The 18,215-nt window shown below is 38.0% G+C and overlaps 1 protein-coding gene across 4 annotated transcripts in view; it reads right to left on the reverse strand.

Annotated features, from left to right (window-relative positions):
• Nucleotides 1-17,991, reverse strand: part of naa20 (N-alpha-acetyltransferase 20, NatB catalytic subunit) — a 169,142-nt gene extending 151,151 nt beyond the window's left edge. For 3 of the 4 annotated variants that reach the window (XM_066676315.1, XM_066676313.1, XM_066676314.1), the window contains exons 1-2: nt 17,677-17,990; nt 16,184-16,346 (exon numbers count right to left, since the gene is read on the reverse strand). The gene's annotated coding sequence lies outside the window, so the exon portion shown is untranslated. Of the gene's footprint in view, nt 1-16,183; nt 16,347-17,676 lie in introns of all 4 variants that reach the window. The other variant, XM_066676316.1, reaches the window with a different exon arrangement.
• Between the last annotated feature and the right edge of the window lie 224 nt (nt 17,992-18,215).

The following is an 18,215-nucleotide window of genomic DNA, read 5'->3' on the forward strand; positions in this document are numbered from 1 at the left end:
ACTCTGATTGGCTGTAGAGTAAGGCAACCTCCCCCACACCCCTGCGGCATTTAAATGTCCTCAGTGGGGGAAATGTAACTAGTAAAAGACATCTAAGCTTTGAAACATGTTTATTGACTTGATTATTGTTTGTGGAGCTTGTGGCTGTCAAACAGAACCGTTTGAGTTTCTCTCTGAGTGTCTGGGTCTGTTAGGCGCTGGAAACATATGCGCTCTGTTGCGTGTTTGTCCCTCCTCCTTGGGTGCGCATCGCCATAACTCTCCTGCATAAGTCTGCTGTGCTAACTTTGTGTGTGAGCCACTTGTGAGCTCTTCAGGCTTCAAGAAGCAGCGGTTTCGTCAGTGATGTGGAAGAAACCCGAAGTTTGGATTATCTTATATTTTTTTTGGCTTTAAATCCTTAGTCCTACATTTTAGTGTATATCTAGTCCTACATTTTAGTGTATATGATCCTGAGAGTCTGACCATTCGATTGGTGTATGATATGTACACACTACTCAAATATGGCGCAGTGAAAAGTCTGAAAATAACATAGCAAAAATACTTATTTATCAGTGGGATTATATATAAAATGATTAAATCAATGAAAATCAGTGACTTTAAGCTTTAATTTGGTACGTTAACTGTTGACTTTGGACCTGTAGTACTTGAGATATACAGACAGATATAACAATGAGTGTTTTTTTATAGGTGCCGCTGACCAATGAGCGAGGCTAAATAACGCTGGGTTTCTAGGTTACAACTATCAACTCAGTCGTTTATGATGCAGATTATTGAGTGTATGTTACAAAGAGCAGCCAGTAACAAATAGTGAGAGCTGAAGAAGAGAAAATAATTCATATCCTTTTCTCTACTGGTTGGAGGCTTGTACTCCTGTACTTGTGCTCAATGATGTCTGTCTGTAAGATGGCGAAATGGATGCAAGGGGCGCTCTAACAGCCAGAATGACGGAGCTGCCCACAGCATTGCACTAATTGCAGCATGGCCTCTTGCACTAATATATCGGCCGGCCGATATATCGGTCGATCACTAGTTTCAACTGGAAAGATTCAGACAAACAGGGTCTCTGACTTCATAAAACCAAGAAACAAATCATGTTAACTTGTGCAGCAGGACACTTGAGCTTCAAGAAAGCAGCAGATGTTTGAGTGAATAAAGAGTCATGGGAATATGTATGGAAATAGATCAAACAGGGAGAACAATTGCAAAATCAGGGAATCATTTAATTTCTTTAATAGTGCATGCTATTCACTGAAGCTAGTAAGAGAAGCTAATCAAACCGAGCTAGAACTAAGAACCAATGCTTAATACTGGTTACACAAAACAGAAAAGCAAATGAAGTGCTGAAAAAGTAAACATATAGACATTTTGAATGAAGGCTGTCAACAAAGTCAGACACGAAGGAGTAGGACTGAGCACTGAACTTCTTGGTGACGTGGAAAAGATCACGTGTTTAGTTTGAACTAATCAGAAAAGAACATTGAGAGGATTTTAAAAGCCTTTTCTGCTAAACAAAAATGGGGCGTTCAGATGGATTGGTTAACATGTTCATGAAAAATCCCAAGAAGCCATTTGGCAAAGCTTACATAAACATACAATAGAAGTTGTTACGTATGAAATCAATGATGTCTTCGTCTCAGAATTCAGTATGTGTTAATCACATAGATGTAGCATAATCTTTTCTCAGCAGTGAGATTAACACAGCATTTCTGCTATTTCCAGAGAGATGGTGATGTGTGGGTGGGATCGAGCAGTGGTGAGGGGGGAGCAGGCCAACCTTCAGTAAAATAGCAAACATTTCCAATGACATCATGGCTGTAGTGAGGAAAAGGTGAAGAGAGAGAATTAGCTCCTGCACCGTGGCACACAAACCCTGTCAGATCAGGATCACTTGCAGCTGTAATTAACATCAGCTGCTCTTCTACAGACACAGCACCACACACTACTTCTCCTGCACTTTTCACCTTCACAGTTGAAATGCATGCAGTGTAACTCAACTTTGATTAACGACAGCATACATTTAAAAATATTTTTGTATTATTGTAGAGTAGGTTTAAATTTATATTTCTCATTTAAAACTTTATCATTTCTATTAAAAATAAACAAGAAGCACATCTCCATTTGTTCTTGTTTGTCACAGCTTGAAGCCATTATATTCCAATTAACTCAAATATAGTAATGAAAATTACAGCGTGGTAAGAGAAAATCTTTAGATAGTGAACATTTGCATGAGCTTAGCTAATGTCTGTATTGTTTACACAGTCCATTTAGCAATCAGCTAACTGCGTAGTACATTTCTATTTCAATCTACAGAATAAAATATATTAAAATATTGTGTACGGAGATGCAAGCTTTCTGCTGAGGCTGGAGCTCTACTGTGTGAGTGACATCAAGCAACCGGTGCTAGTCCTCTGAGCCCAAAATCATCTGAGATGGACAGAAAGACAGTGGAAACATGTTCTGTGGTCAAACAAGTTGCGGTTGGAGCTTGCTCCTTGGATAAACGGATGTTGGATTGCACGGGCCAAAAATGAAACAGACCATCCAAAACAGAATTAGAGGCATAGTTCACGATTGTAATAAAAACATTTGAAGATATTTCCTCAACGTTTGCTAGTTCTCCAGTTTGTTTGCATGCTGGAAACCAGTCTGATTTGTTTATGAATCCCCGGTGTCTGTCTGATATGTTAATCTTTCTCTCTCTGCTCATGGAAGAGGTATTTGGTGTATTTTTTAGACATTTAAAAGTTGAAAAGCATCAACTGAAATTAGGATACGCACTTATTTTTGCTGTTTCGGATCACTTAAGATGGAAATGTCTCCAAATTCGAGAGATGGATAACTGCATTACCAAAGTGCTACAAAAGTAAACAACTCAAATAGTAAATGAGTTTCTGTGAAAATTCAAACAGTGAGTAAAAACGTACAGAAAAGTTCAAATCCACATACAAAAAACTGTTGTTTTTTTCCCCTCAACACACATTTCCACCTCAAAAGACACTTAGCTTTCTTTGTTTTCTATTTGTCTTTGTCTACTAAATAAATATTTGAATGTAATAAATTGCGTATTTTAGTTTTACTACATTTTTAGAATGTATTTTGTAGAATGTAGGTTTCCCAGTCATGCTTTATGAATAAATTTGGGAAAAATATCTTCCCTTTTTTTTTTTTGCATAAAAAGGTTGACCATATTCTTGGATAAAACTTGTATAAAGTTTGTTCTGCCAACAAAGCTTTCACAAGTGTTGTGTAAAGCATTTCTTTAGAGTCTAGACAACACAGTGATAGAAACATAACTGGTGTGTGAAAGCTACATCAAGAGCAAAATATCTGGAAAAAACATTTTGACTAAAAAGAGATTGGAAATACTCTGATCACAGGACTTCCTCTCTGATGGCACAGATCTGTGGGTGAATCTTTATTTTATGGATGCAGAAAAATTATTCAATTATAAAAATGTTCCTGTCAATCTCCAAATAATTCCACTGAATGACATTTTGACTTCTGCAATCAGGCTTGGTCTCCAACAGTAGTTTACTTGAACAGTTTGTGACTGAACAAAACCCTCCCTGGTATTTTAAATGTACCTCTGTTAGAATTTTTGTTCCCAGGCCTCTGTGGTGGTATTATTTATAATAACCACTGTGGGAGGGAGTGGGGGAGGGAACTAAAGCTTTTGCCTGCACACTTACAATAAAATTATGAGTGCACTCTGCGGGGCCTGTAAAACCACATGGCACCTTACAAATGTCACCCTGTTCCATATCACAAAAATCTTCTAAAAGCATTAACACCAAAACGCTGTGCGGCCTCAACTGCTTTTGATAGGTGTTTATGACACAGCAAAGGAGCTTATATACTGCCTTCCCCACAGTGCATTCCCCATTAAATGCTGAATGGATGTAACCTGGCACGAAAGTGCACAAAATATATACCCTTCCAATGTTGTAAGCAAATTAAAATAAAAATAAAAAAGCAAAAATATTAAGACATTAAAACAGAACATATATTGTGTAAAACTAACAATGCTAGTCATTTAAGCAAATGATCTAGAGGAGTATATTGCCAGCCTAGTAAGCCCTTTACTAATTATGTCTAATCAAGCTAACCTAACAATTCTACTGTGAACGTTAAACCTGCAAATGTGCAATATGCGATAGTAAAATTTGACACACTAGGCTTTAGTGTACATATTACAGCTACGAGAGTATTAATGTTTCTTAGATAACACAAGACTCAAAATATTAAACTAATTTAGAAATTGGAAATTTCTCTAAAACACCCAGTGATATCACTCTTATGCATTGGCCAGTGGAGTTAAAACAATACATTCTCCAAAGGTTTCTAGCATATTTGATAATGTTAGCTTATGTTTGACAAGTGGTAAAAATAGGGATGAGCAGTATCCAATGGGAATGTGAGGAAAAGAAAAAAATTGCAATGAAGCCACTCTCTTTCTGAATTAACTCAGAAAACAGAGACCAGAAGAGCTCTTTCAAAAACTTGCATGCTCATTTCATGTGAAAATTAAACTGTTCTCTTTATTCTGTAACTAACTAATGCAGGAAAAAAATTTTAACTTGTACACAAATGCAGAATGGCTTTCAAAACCAGTCCCTTGTACACATGCATTTCTTGTGAAGCTTCCAGCCTGCACCTGTCACACACAGACAATTCCACGTGGTATGTGTTCAAAGATGTTTATTCCTTGAGTAAATAACAGCAGAAAATAATTAAATCCAATGTGTCACTAATCATAGTCTTGTAAATGAAGTCACATGTCTCTGAAAAAGACATTTTGTAGAATTGTTTGCTTTCGGACATAGGAGGATAATTACCATGGCAGTAAATAGACTAACACTCAGGACTCTAACGACAGTAAGTGTAAGTTAGGTTTTAAGATTCGATTTTTTTCAGTCAGTGAAGTTAGCCATGTGAATGTTAGACAGCTGTGTGTGCAGGTGAATGCAGTTTATAGAAGCCCTGAAGAAATAGAAAGAAAGAACTAAACATCAGTTTTCCTTGGGAATTTTACATTTTCAGTGTTACAGGAACCAACTATAAAATTATCCTTAAATAATTATTTTTATTTCCTAACATTACATTCTGTTTCAACAGGCACTAATCTAAAAAGACCCAAACTGACCCAACTGTGGTTTATATATGACCAAAAAATGGCAAAAATAAAAAGTATGTTGTGACAAAGGGTATAGTGTGCACTTAACAGAATTGATTTTCTTTATTTTAGTTAAGAGGGAGAAATATCTGATATAATGGAATAAAGTGAAATACTACTACATTGTATTAAGAATTTAAGATAAATAAAAAAAACAGTAAGTAAATAAGTAAATAATTGTGTAAGTGTAAGGTCTGAGTTAAGCAATTCCTGAGCAGCTGAAGTCTTAACAGTAAATCACAACCACCCGGGAGAGCATAACAATAATCACTCTCATTACTTCCGAACAGTCAAACTGTTACAGTCTATTAGGATATTAGATCATTTTTCCACACAATCACCCCCTCTCAGCTGTGGGACTCTACTATAGTGAAGACAGGACCATATTCTTCCTACACACTAAACATCCCTGGAGATACTCAGGCTAAGTTTCTTCCAGGATGTATCAAATACAGCAAGTGTAGCACAAAAGCTGTGAGGAAAGCAAAAGAAAAGGATGCTCTTTATCAGTCTGATGCATCTATTAAACTCAGCCTTTTTTTTCCCCTTCTGCTAGTTTCTCTTTGTGAGATGAGGTCATGGTGGTGAAACAAGAAAGGTTCTGACAGAAGTTCCAAGTTGGACGATTTGCTCATTCCCGGGACCACGAAATAATGGGAACTGATTGCAGTCTCTGAACCAGACAGCGAGAGAGGGAGAGGAAAACGAATGTAGGACCATGGGAGCCATAACTCCTCTATAGTTAGAAGGACAAGATGTAACACAACTCAATCTTCTATTACACTTGCAATCCTGCTGTTGCTAGGGTCCTCACAGTGCCGGATATTTCAGGGTAAGCATGTAACGCTGTCCGTAGAGTTGTATTCATCATAGAATTCAGGATTAGTGTGTTAGTAATCCTTTTCCAAACATTTATGCTGAAGTTAAAGCTCCTTGGCAACGAGAGCATGAAACATGATGAAATCACTCTGATTAAAGATAAGCCTCCAGAACGGGTTTCTCTTTCATCAAAACAAATTGCTGGAACTAAGAGCAAAATTGTACTACTTAGGTGAACGCTCAACCAATTTCACCCATTTTCATTATTTTCCTCAATCTGGGATTGTTACACATCCAAAAAGACAAATAAATAATATCTAATTTTGTGAGCTAGTTTGAAACCCTAAAGCACATGTAATTTGTCAATGGCATGAGACATTATGCACATAATAATACATGAACTCAATGAGAACCGGAGCCATCCAGCAATTTTGATCAAGAGCATAACTTTATCTAATCCTACTTTAGTCTCAACCCTTAAACAAAGCTCTCTATAAAGTACACTGACGGACATACGAATATTACAAAGTTTTAGCAGTATCCTTGACACATGCATATATTACAGCCTTAGACCATGAGTGCAGATTTCCCAAGGGGCCAGGATCCAGCACATCTATGTAAAGCAATGCAAGTTGGATCTTAGCCTATTTTGAACATAAAGTGCCACTAAAAGCCATCACAGTCATCACATACTGAACATCGTAACTAGTAGTACGCAAGTGTCTGGGGTTCAACCACAATTCAGCTGGTGCAGGTGACTGCGGGACTGTATCAAGGGTTTCATAAGTACGGCAGGAAGAAAACAGACAGTGGACTCTAAACTCATTTAAATTTAAATTATTTACATTCAGAACACTGTATGCATAACGTTTTTCATCACATGTTAAGAAGGAGTGTTTTACAGCACAAAATAAATGATAAATTAAAACTTGTAGGGGGATTTTTTAAGCCCAATGATAAGACGTTACAGCTACAGCATTTGACCAAATTAAAAATAAATTTCTGTTTGATTTATGTAACTGTGTTCAACTCGAGTCAATGCACGTCTGTTATTTTTCTCTTCTGCTCTGCTCTTGTTCACCAGCTCAGCAGGACACCAGCTTCTGGAGCCACACTCCAAAATACTCATTTTAACTTGAATAGAACTTGGCAGCATTTACGTGTGTAATATATATATATAATCCAGACTTGGTTCCCATTGAAACTGGTGTAAACACAGAGAGAATCAAGGTTCAGAAATCATGAATGGAACCAGTTAAAAATCCAGACCTTGCTGAAAAGGGCAAAAAAAAGCAACGTGTGACGTAATGGAACTATTTTACCTCACGCAAGGTTGATAAACAATTTTTTAAATTTCTTTAATAATAGTTCTTTATATTAAGACAATGATAAAATAAATAAGTGTGGTTTAATAGCAATAATACACTCGGGTTTGTGCTATAACGTGTGATAATGACGCTGCCAATATCTCACATTATAGCATTCCCTCTCGTATTTTATTGCTTACATAAAAAGCATTTCGCCTTTGGTTTTTGTGTTTTTTGAATACATAACAGAGCCTGAAATTGGCATTTGCCATTCTCTCAGTCTAGACAGAATGCTATTTGGAACAAAGAGCAAGTAATTTGAGAAAACCATGAATCAAAATACATCAAATACAACCTGCTCACAAAAGCACAAAAAAATTAAAAATAAGTAATTTACAGGAAAGCTGTCAAATCAGTTTCTAAATTATTCTAAGGACTGGACTGGCCTATTTAAAATGTCTGATTCTCCTCAAGTAGATCAGATCATCTGTGTAGTCTACAGCACTGTGAAGAAAGACATCCATCACCAGAGCGATGTGTTTGCACTTTGATGTCTAAGTATGACTGCTCTTCATGACATCTATTTTTTTTGTGTGTGGAAGTCTTAAAGGCTGTTTTTCAACCAGAATTGTTTATGTTGGAGTTCCACTGAAGACACACAGTGGAGACTGATGACACATCTGCTGCTCAATGATCTCATCCACCATAAAACCCAGAAACCTCCTGAACACAATCATTAGCATGGAGCAGTAATCACACTAGTCTTAATGGCTGTCCCAGAGGTCCACCAATCATATATAAAACTAATTCAGAACAGGAAAGTACTAAGAAAGGATGCTTTCAGATATGAAGTGTAGACAGCTGATGTTGTCAGTTATTTAGTAAATGTCCACAATAAAAGTTTAGGCTTGAGTCACAATAAAACTGACTGAACAAAAAAAGCAAGCATTTAGATTTCTGGAAAAAAAACACTCTCGTACAATCAGACTAAATGGCAACAGAACAGCATCAGATTTAACTTCAGGCGCCATTTGAGAAACTGTTCTATATTAGTAAAAATTAAGGATGTTTTTGTGTTTAAAAAGCTTGAACTTAATTGAAATTAGTAGTTCTAATTTTATTTAATAAATACATTTTTGAATATTTAAGAGATTAAAGATTTATCAACTGATGTTCCTGCAACCATTCATTCATTCATTCATTCATTCATTCATTGTCTGTAGTTGTTTATCCAGTTCAGGGTCACGGTGGGTCTAGAGCCTACCCAGAAAAGTCCTGCAACCATCAGCAGATAAGATATTTAACTAAATAATTTGTTGGAACTTAGAACAAGTCAAAAATGTTTTAACATAAAAAAAGTAAATCATGACATGGTTGTTATTTCTGACAAATGTGTGACTAACCTATTATTACAGAATGTAATTCAAATGTAAAAGTCATTCTGTAGCTAACATTGTGTTTATGTAAATACACTATTAAAGTGATCTCACAGCCACTCTGGACTTTTAAGGGTCAGACAAATATTGTGTAACGCTCTAATCGTTTTAACAGTAAACCGAATCACAGACGCTTGATGTCAGAACTATCACACTCCTTTGATCACTTTCTGATGTGTTTTACTGGCTTATTCATGACCATCATCAAAGTGCAAAAACAGAGTCAAAGGTCCTTGACTCTGCAAGGAAGTAGACCTCAGAAAAAAGCCTGTGTCTTGATTTGTGTTTATATCTGGAAAATGTCTAGAAAAGTGAAAGGGCCAATACCTTAAAACATAACATCCTGACACACATAGCCCTCTATCATAATCCATCATCATTCAAATCCAGCCCCAGCCATTCAGACAGCATTCTTTCCTTAAAGGCAGACCAAGCACATTGTCTAGCAATGATAAAGTTCTTTGGTGTTCCCCTCAGTAAATTACTGGGGTCAGGAGAATCCTCTTCCATAGGTCCTACATGAGAGCAGTGATGACAAAAGCGTCTGTTGTGGCCTGGCGTTGTGCACAAAAAACACATGTACGCCAGACCAACACTCAATATTTAACACTTTTCCATTTCCATGACCATGATTCCCAGAATGACAATGATAAATTTCACAATGACAGGGTTTAAAATATTTACTCATTTGGTGCCTAAGTTAGCATTCAATTATTTGTACCAGGCTAAGAGTGATTAAAATTACTGAAGAACTATAAAGCCCAGCTAGGTTTCAGATTGTGTCACAAGCCATCACCATTTATTATACATTTATTTTTATAACTGCTGTTCATAAGCAGCAGTTTCATTCAAATGTGGTTTTAATGTTAAAAAGCACAAAGGCAGCAGAGCTCCAAGAAAAACAGCCCTAGACAATTTGGTATAAGAGCTCATAACTCTTAGGTGATGGAATAATTTATGGTTATCATGTGTAATGTTTCACAGAGAGAGAATTTACTTTGTATTTACCCTTTGTTTTACCAGTGTTTGTATTAACACAGGTAAAGAAATGAAAAAAAGTGCACTATGAAGTTCACTATGCACTCATTGACCTTTTCTCTATTGCAATTATTATTGCCCTGATAATCTCCAACCAACAAGCAACTCACTGAATAATTCTGTAAGATTGAGCCACATCAGAGGAATGAGTACATCACAGATTGAGTAAGCTGTTGTGTCACTCTTACAGTGGGTTAATGTCTCGGTCTTGGTGAACAGGACATCCTCGAGATTTGTGAGACACTGGGAGGCACTCGAGTGCTTAGGGAAACAGCTGTCATTTTAGTTGCATAAACCAAACTCATTTCTCCAATACCAAAATGGGAAGATATCTTCTGACTCAGTGGACAGCCTCATTCCACTAAGCTATTTGACATGACCATGAACCACATGCTTCCTGAAAACCATTGGTGAATCACGATGGGAAAATTCTATTATGTGCATGATAAAGAAGTTATAGTAAAGAGAGACACTCTAGAATTTATAGTCAAAATACACACATTAAGCTCTTTACAGGGAGCTGAATTTTTGGTCTAGGCCTAGACTATACAAAAATAAAGATCAGGAGGCAAAGTCGAAGGACTGATGGACGTGTTGTGTCAAGTATTCAGATTTTTAATTTAATGCACATGAGCAGTTTATACAAAACAAATCTATATATAAAACAAAGGTGAGTAAATGTTATTCGATTATTTTCACTATATCCATGTGTGGAAACTGAATTAAACACATATGTAAATATAAATACGAGGATTTACTGATTGATACACACCCAGATTTCTCATTATTCCAATTTATAAAATTATAATGTATACAAACTAATCTCTAATGGGCATAATGCATTAAAGCCCAGGTAAGAAGCTTCCAAAAAAAAGCGTAAATCCTAAAGTTGTTCTAAATCGTCACTGTCCAAAGGGAAAGGAAAAGGGGAAATGTGTGTGTGTATGTGATGGTGTGTGGGTGTGTATGTGTGGGTGGGTGGGGAGTGGGATGGGACGGACTAGCAGCATGAAAACTAGGTGGAACCTTTTGAGGATTGGTTGTCAGAAGAAGTAGTACAGTATAAAATTGCTTCAGCTGATCCTCAAAGATTTTGTGTCATACACTGTCTTTACCTTTTCCAATGATGTCCTGCTTCAATTTACTCAATAGAACAGAGCCAAAGGACAATTGTTGCTCGTTTTTATGCATTCTTACATTACGATAAACTGTTGGTGTACACCTCTGAATGTCTGCGTATGTTGCCTGGATGACACAGACATGTGTATATTTGCAGATGTATAAACCAGCCTTAAAAGGCAGACAGACTCAGTGCTGTTTAACAGGAGACTGAACAGCAGCATTAAGTCTGTTACCAAAAACTTCTCAGTGCAAGCGAGGCAAATATCCAGTGGCTACTGGGAAAGAATTTGAGGCTGGATTTAATAGTCTGCCAACACTGCTGAGATTCTTGCCGTATACAGTAAGATCAAGGTTGAGCTGGCTCATGCTCAATATTTCCAAAGCAGTACCACACAAATACACAGCAGCCGTGTTCAGAAGCAGGTCTTCTACAGATAAATAAATGACTTTTCCCAACTGTCACATCATGAATCATCATTCAACTCACCGTTTAAAATAAAAAAAATCATGGTCTACAGATGCTTTTTAATGTTAAATTGGAAGACAGGCTTGAGTCAAAAAAAATGCTGAAAGTTCTGATTGAGGAAAACAATTGTAAAAAAGGTAAAAAATGTTATTGCCACTCAATCCATCACTGCAAATATACGTCTGAAATGCTCCAAAACTGTTTATTGCCCTGGCATTCCCATCATCAGAAATCACTCTCAGCAATATGGAAAAGCAGTCTCAGTTGTGCCCACATCTTGGCATTTTCCTAAATAATACAGACATATCAAGTAGCACATCTAACTGCAAATTTGTTTCCACTTAAAATGATCTTGTTTTGTGTGACAGGGTGAGTGTTATGACTAGATTCTTAGGTTAAATGTTGATGTTAAGTTTACATCCAACGTGAATATGTTTAGGTTAGAGGTTAACCGTACTTGGCCCGAATATTTAGGCTAATTCGTTAAGGTGAACTGATTAGATTTTTAGTCGAACATAACAGACAAGGTCAGCATTTGCAAAGCACCTACAAAAGGAACATTAAACAAGTTTTGTTGTCTCATTCCTAAATGTTCTGAATATGTGTTAATGGCTTTTATGTTGCAAAAGCTGTAGAGATGGGGTCAATGTACCCTAGCTGCAGCATTGCATTGACCTTGGGTATACGTTTCTCCGTAACTGTCTAATCCTTTATGTCAATAATATCTACTAATATTGTCAGTAGTGAGGAGTGATTGAGCTTAACGAATTCTACTTGCAGAAAAGTAGGCACAGCGTTTTGTTTTATCCTGCTGTTAGCAGGAAGAGCTGTATGTCATGCTATCTTAAGTGAAAGCAGAATTTGAGTCACTGAGGCCTGATTGGAGACTTGATTTGTATCCTACTCTAAAAGTATGTGCAGACAGTCTATGAAGGAAGTGACAAATCATTGTCAGTGAAAAGCCTATAAACAAAGCACAAGTTTAATGAAATCTATTATAAAATATATTATCTAACAAGCATGTCTAAAAGTGCCCTGAAGGGAAAGTAGAGATATTTATCAACTTCATTTCTTGCAGCAGGTCCAGATTCCAACCAATTTACTCGCCTGTTGGTGTCCATTTAGAAACTGAAGCTGGCCCACTCAAAGTTTGAACTGGTTATCTGTGGGAAATTTATCACTTCCAATACAGTGTGTCAAAGTAACAGCAACAACACTGTACCTGATATACTCACACCAAAAATACACACACCATATATTCAAAGAATGTAGTTTGATAAACAACACATTTTTAACAGGTAACCACACGAGCAAAGATCTCCAAGGCAACAACGAATCATATATATAAGTTGTGAACAAAATCAAAATCAAAACACTTAAGTGATCAAGAATGTTACAGTATGTAAAAATTTAAATACCACCCCCTCCCCTTTTCACCTAAGCAATACATTAATTCCATTTAGAAAGGGAATGTGCTACTTTCCAGTCATTAATCATCTTAGCTAGCTTTGTCAACCTCTATCCAACATCAACATGAGCCCAGGCCTTATCCTTCACTACATTAGCCTCATTCTTAGGCTGGACAGAGCTACTGTTTTTCAGAAGGTGAGTCCCTGTTTGCTGGCAGCTCGGGCTGAGAACATGTGCGGAGTCCCATAGTGCACAAGTACAAAGCTACTGCAACTTACTCTCTGCAGATTTTCCTCCCACAGTCTGCACAACTGGCTTTGATTTAGCAGCCGCCATAGAGTAAACCAAACTCAATCTTATTTGAGAAACTGCTGGTCACCCTTTGAGCACATCATTGGAGAAGCATCTTTCGTAATTATCCTTGGTATTGTGGTTTTGACATTCGGCTGAACTGTCATGGAATAAAAATCTGTTTACAAATACAACCACCGTTAGGGCAGTGCGTATATGTAATCCAGGTGTTACATCTCTGGAATATGCCTTGTCCCACCCTAACCTCCCCCTCCCCACTCCCCTTTTTCCAGAGCCAAACCAGCGATGAGATTGCATCCATATGGTTGGAGTGAATGGAGCCGAAGCAAATGGAAGGTTACAGTGGCGCAACGGCAGCAAGGGCCTAATGCTTGGCCCCCGTGAGTCAAATATCAGCCGATGGAACGGCACATGTCAAGAAGACCAACGCAAATCAGAGCAAGCCACAATGAGTCATCTGATCCAGAACTATTACTGTGTTCTTAGAAAACACAGGGAACAAATTAGAGTCATTAATTTAAAAAAGGCACACGATAAGATACAAAATGATAATACAAAATAAGTTTACACCCACGCCTAAGTAGAGCCACTGTCAGCGTAATGTCATTGTTTGCGTACTTCAGTGTAATGCCTGTGCATATTGTTAAAATTTCAAGAGGATCAGTAATCAGACACATTTTTTTAAGAATCCCAAATTACTACTGACTAGAAATGCAACTATTATATTGGGATAAATCAGTTCTTGTATTTCATACATTATCTGTAACCGCTTATCCAGTTCAGGGGGGGGGGTCCAGAGCCTACCTGGAATCATTGGGCGCAAGGCAGGAATACACCTTGGAGGGGGCGCCAGTCCTTCACAGGGCAACACACACACACTCACACCTACGGACACTTTTGAGTCGCCTATCCACCTACCAGCGTGTGTTTTTGGACTGTGGGAGGAAACCCACGCAGACACAGGGAGAACACACCACACTCCTCACAGACAGTCACTCGGAGGAAACCCACACAGACACAGGGAGAACACACCACACTCCTCACAGACAGTCATACTGTCATACCATCTCAAAATATTAACATGTTATACTGTATTACTGTGGGTTGGGGGGAAAACTGTCGTGAGCTTCATATTTGTCAATGTGAGTTGGGTGAACGGTTGAGCGAAACTCCCACAGTACCCCTTCCCTGTGGTTCTCAAATACACATGAATGAACTCTTTGACCTTGTACTTAATAGCATAGAAATTAAATTTGACACACCACACACACATCATTTTTTAAACAGTTATACCAGTTAACCTTAGCCACGACATCGTATTTTTTATACATACATACATTTTTGTCATGAAAAAGGGCATAACTAAATGCCTTTAATTAATTTCTACATTTATACTTTCATTTATTTACACATTTATTTGAAATACAAATATAAATGTAGAAATGTGTAAATAAATGAATGTATAAATGCAGAAATCAAATTGAGGCCTCTAATTAATTATGCCCTTTTTCATAATAAGACACCGGCATGGTTGTACAGCAGGTAGTGTCGCAGTCACACAGCTCCAGGGACCTGGAGGTTGTGGGTTCAAGTCCTGCTCCGGGTGATTGTCTGTGAGGAGTGTGGTATGTACTCCCTGTGTCTGTGTGGGTTTCCTCCGGGTAACTGTCTGTGAGGAGTGTGGTGTGTTCTCCCTGTGTCCGCGTGGGTTTCCTCCGGGTGACTGTCTGTGAGGAGTGTGGTGTGTTCTCCCTGTGTCTGCGTGGGTTTCAAAAACATACATTTCAAAAACATACATTGGTAGGTGGATTGGTGACTCAAGTGTCCCTAGGTGCGAGAGTGTGTGCGCGTTGCCTGTGAAGGACTGGCGCCCCCTCCAGGGTGTGTTCCTGCCTTGCGCCCAATGATTCCAGGTAGGCTCTGGACCCACTGTGACCCTGAACTGGATAAGCAGTTAGAGATAATCAATGAAGGAATGAATAATTTGTTGATATGAGGATTTTTTTCAGTTATTTTTATTGGTCCAATAACTTGGTGCCTGGGGCGGCACGGTGGTGCAGCAGGTAGTGTCGCAGTCACACAGCTCCAGGGACCTGGAGGCTGTGGGTTCGATTCCCACTCCGGGTGACTGTCTGTGAGGTGTGTTCTCCCCGTGTCTGCGTGGGTTTCTTCTGGGTGCTCCGGTTTCCTCCCACAGTTCAAAAACACACGTTGCAGGTGGATTGGCGACACAAAAGTGTCCGTAGGTGTATGTATGTGTGTGTGTGTGTGTGTGTGTCTGTGTTGCCCTGTGAAGGACTGGCGCCCCCTCCAGGGTGTATTCCCACCTTGTGCCCAATGATTCCAGGTAGGCTCTGGACCCACCGCGACCCTGAATTGGATAAGGGTTACAGATAATGAATGAATGAATGAACTTGGTGCCTTTTTGTACTTGTGCATATGCACTGACGCCTGTAAATACACAACTATGTCTGCCATGTGGACGTTTTTCAGATTCTGCAGAGAACAGCCTCTGAGATTAAATTTATCCATCACCATGACAAATTTCTATTTTATTGTCAGTTTTGCCGCTCTCTTCCTCACTTTCCAAAACAAATCCAGTGCTGCACTAATTAGCACCCATCTAGAAACTATTCGTGCAGAACTAAAAATATATAAATGAACTACAACTAATAAACTTAAAATATAAAATTTAAAAATTCAGAAATGTACAAATACTGAAGAAAGGGCTTGTCCTGTGACACCCACTGATGTAAAAAATTTGCTTTAAATTAAAAAAAGATAAAATTAGCCGTTATTAATATAGCTATCGGCATTAAGGTGCTAATTATCTGTTATCGTATCAGCCTCCCACGAAAAAAACAAATCTGCTTACCTATCTCGTTCCCACTCTTTAAAAACTCATGGCAATGTATTAGGAGCTTTTCTCCATGAGTTAATTTTTAATTATATATATACAGTTTTTATTTATGTGGCATGTCACTTTAGGGGCTCTATATGTAAATGATTTCTCTCTATAAAGTGTGAGTTATATATGGCAAAATCAAGTATGTTTAAGGACGGCACATCTGGAACTGACAGAACTTTACATGCCTACCTCTTTGTGCAGATGGAGCTACAGATGTGTCTTCCTCTCTAATCAGATCTGTATGGTGTATCAAAGGCTGAAGACTTAACTGGGCTTCTCTTTTACTGTTTATGGTTGGATCTGCATCTTCCCTTCTGCATTTCTCGCATATCATGGATTCATTTCAAAATTCCTGTTCAAAGAAAATGTAGTTCATTCATCAAAGCAAAAGAATAGCGATGGTTATAGGAGAACGTTTAGATGGATTACATCTTTTGTGGATTTTCTAAACAGCTAAAAGGCATTATAATAAGCATATTGGTTCTCTTTACAGGATGTACACATTATAACTTGGGACATAAATGCACCATTTGAAAAAGGGTGCCCAAAATTCTGCTTCTAACTTTATAGTCTGTATATAATGTTATGCCGATTGCTATGTCATATAATGGAAAAGTGCACTTTGCTTTTAAAAACAACAGTTTTTTATCACAAAAAAACACAAGTTCAATTCCATGCCCACTATATATTACTGAAATTATATTAAATTGAAACTGAGCTGCAAACAGATTAATTGGAATTCAGGTGTTTGTGTGACCTCACAAAAAACAATTAATACAATGACTGTATAAGGACTGGCGCCCCCCCAGGGTGTATTCCCGCCTGGCACCCAATGATTCCAGGTAGGCTCTGGACCCACCGTGACCCTGAACTGGATAAGGGTTACAGATAATGAATGAATGAATGAATGAATGAATAACTCTATTCAGCACACAGCACTGTTACACAACTCTAGATCCCCGGGGTCTTGGGTTTACTCCCTGCCCCATGTCACTCTCTGTGAGCAGTTTGGTGTGTTCTCCCTGTGCCTGCATGCATTTCCTTCCAGTCCAAAACACACGTTGTTAGGCCTACAGGTGTGAATGTGTGGTGCCCTTTGATGGACTGGTGCTCTGTCTATGGACTTGTGCCCAATGATTTTGTCTAGACTCCAGACTCACTGTGACACTGAACAGGGTCAAGAGGCTTCAGGAAAAAGGGGAGAAGAAAAATGTACAACATACAGCACTTTAGCTCCTCCCACTGAGAATATGGTTATAAGGAAATTGAGTCTGCGTTATTTTGTAGCAATAGGCACAATTCAGTGCCAATCACAAAAGATATGTGTATCTCATTCACATAAATCAGTTTCAACCGAAAATTAAAGTTGAAGCCTCACCATATAATGGAAATAATTGACAGTTTGTAATACATGAAAATACATTGTGTTGTGTATGTCATTTGTTATAAGAAAAATTAAGAAACAAAGAAAACTGCAACACATAAGTACAATATGCACACTTTGTCTGTTATTACGGGACGTTCACATTCCATAACGTTATCTGCATGTGTTGTAAAAAAGCTCCGTTAGCGCCAACTGTTTAATCTATCTACTGTTTAAACGTTTTTCATAAAGGGTCAGCCTTTAAAAACACATATACATTTCTTTAATGATATATTCCCGTTTATTTTGGTTTACTTACCTCGTTTTATGAATTCTGTTGGAGTTTTGTAACGGTTGAAAATGACTAATTCAAATTGCGCAACAGCCAATCCGATACAAGAATGGCAACCGAATTGACCAATGAAATTTCAGGACACCTTTTACAATCATTTGGTTCACATCCCGTAACGTTGTCTACAGCTGTGGTAAAGCACCCGTTTAAGCCACTGCTGATGGATAAAGTTTTTAGAAAAAGTCATCCTTTTAAAAACACATCTACTACGCTTTCCTTCAAAGATATATTCCCGGTTATTTGATTTATTCACACAAGGCACGATTTCCAGTCTGCTGGAGAGTAATAACGGTCTAAATGACTTGCTAATTCAGACTGAGCAACAGCCAATCAGAATCAACGATTGCAACCGAGTTGACCAACGACATTTCAGGGCACGTTTTAAAATCATCTGGGCCAACAGCTATTGCAACAAACAAGTACTGGTGTAGTGAGACATTAAATTAATATTTGTGTTGGTGGAATATTTGCAAGAATAACATTTACATTAGTAGGTATATATTACT

This window comes from Hoplias malabaricus, chromosome 7, assembly GCF_029633855.1.
Source record: "Hoplias malabaricus isolate fHopMal1 chromosome 7, fHopMal1.hap1, whole genome shotgun sequence".
NCBI lineage: Eukaryota > Metazoa > Chordata > Actinopteri > Characiformes > Erythrinidae > Hoplias > Hoplias malabaricus.